Source organism: Propithecus coquereli, unplaced genomic scaffold (genome assembly GCF_000956105.1).
Source record: "Propithecus coquereli isolate 6110/MARCELLA unplaced genomic scaffold, Pcoq_1.0 Scaffold60, whole genome shotgun sequence".
Classification (NCBI taxonomy): Eukaryota; Metazoa; Chordata; class Mammalia; order Primates; family Indriidae; genus Propithecus; species Propithecus coquereli.
In genome coordinates, this window is record NW_012151952.1 from 1281635 (window position 1) to 1283563 (window position 1929).

The 1929-nt window shown below is 39.9% G+C and overlaps 1 protein-coding gene across 1 annotated transcript in view; it reads left to right on the forward strand.

Annotated features, from left to right (window-relative positions):
- GRM7 (glutamate receptor, metabotropic 7) overlaps positions 1-1929 on the forward strand; it is a 1039395-nt gene that overhangs the window by 741695 nt on the left and 295771 nt on the right. The gene's annotated exons all lie outside the window — the stretch shown is intronic.

A 1929-nucleotide genomic window follows, 5' to 3' on the forward strand; every position in this document is an offset into this window, starting at 1 on the left:
CCTGATCACGTAACATGGGCTTTTAAAACTGAAAAGTCAATCCTTTATTTATTATTATTGGTATTGTTGTCGTTATTATTTCTTTCTGCTATTCTCCTGTGTTCTATTATAACCATCCTTCCCAAATGCAGTGAAAAAGAGTTCTGAAGCTGCCATGTTTAGGGAAAAAATGGGGGAGGGGAAATGAAGGCACATTCATTGATATAACATGTTATTATATTAGCATATTATCATATGGCACCAGCCAAAGTACAACCAAAGTACTTGAATGGTGGGCCAGGTCCTTGTCTTTGCTAAATAGTGCAAACATAGCACTAAACTCATATATCTCATCTATCCAAATCTTGACCAGATGTCCAAGGTGGGGCTGGCCATCTTCAGCCTTAGAAAATAGATTTTTATTGATGGACTCCGACCCTGAAGTAAATAAATTCTTGGCTCTACCACAACCCTACAAAAACATGAAAAGGGGTCTCTGCCGCACACCATTTTAATTCAGGCCACGTTCCCTAAAATTTCTCTTGCCACATAGCACATCAAGGCATCCACAGAAACTGTGTTTAATTCAGCACAGAATCAAAGCAGGCGGTGGAATACCCACTTGAAAGCCCAGGAATATCCAGGCAAAACTGTTTCCATAAATGCTAGAAGCCATAATTATTTGAGCTGTGTGTCATTTCTCTCTCAGTAACTCCAACAGGCAAAGTCTCTAAAATTGGGAGTTATGGCCTTTCCATATCCGGAAAGTCTGTCAGGCTTGGCTGTTAATGAGGAGGAATTCCTGAACTAGAGGAATTAATGCATATGCGTCTTCTTAGCAACAGCCCTTGTAAACAAAGTGCCTCTTACAAGCAATATAAGTATTATAAATTGGATGCTTAGAGTCATTTTAGTAGGTGTAAGAAAGGGCTGTGGAATGACTTATCAAGTATCATCAAGCAAGTTAGAGTAGAATAGAGCCTTCCTTAGGAAGAGTTTCTAGTAATAGAGGTCTCCCCCATACCCTGTAAAGAGAAATATGGATACTAAAAGCATTTTAGGTTTTTATGGGGTGTGCAGTGTCATATTTATTTTCCTACAGAATAAAATGTACTCACAAGATAAGTATCAACCATATATATATAAACACAGATAAAAACTTTCTAGAGCTAATTCTAACTTTGTCTCCCTCATTCCAACAACAGGAGGTCCAGGTATGTGGGGGAACACATATGGAGGCTGCTAATTTCCTCATCCTCATCCTCAGATAGTATTTATTGTTTGCCATCCTGGGCACAGGAAGGTCTGTGTTGACTTTAAACACAATCTCTGTGGTGTAGAAATGCAGTACTCAAGCTGCCTGCTTAAGTCTCACTAGTTCACTCGCGAAAGATGACTTGAGTCAAATTGCCTGGGTTTGAATTCCAGTTCTTTCTGTTATGGTGTCACCCTGAGCAAACTGCTTAAGTATTCTCACCCCTGTCCCCAACTCCTCATCTGTAAAGTGGGGATAACAGTAGTCCCCACTACGTGAGATCATTCACAAGGATTACATGGAACAGTGCCTGGTGGGGATCAGGGGGTTTAGATGCCATGCTTGTGGTTGTTAATGGTGGTGATGGATCCTGCTTTGGTTTCTGTTTTAAAAAAAAAAAGACTCCTCCATGGCTAAAATGGCCTGTCCTTCCTTTATTTTCATATCCAGCCTTATTCTTCCTTAACCTTAAATACCCTTTGCCTTATATTGAGCTAGACACGTAGCAAAGCATTTGTATGTGTTTATATCATTTTTTTCTACCCCTGTATCAGCCTTGCGGGACAGACAAGGCAGGTAATTGCCCTCCTTTTACAGATTAATACAAAAGAAAACAATCTTGGAGAAATGCTGTGACTTATCTGAGAGCGTAGCTGCCAATGGGAAAAATATGATCATCTCAACAATGAATTGTC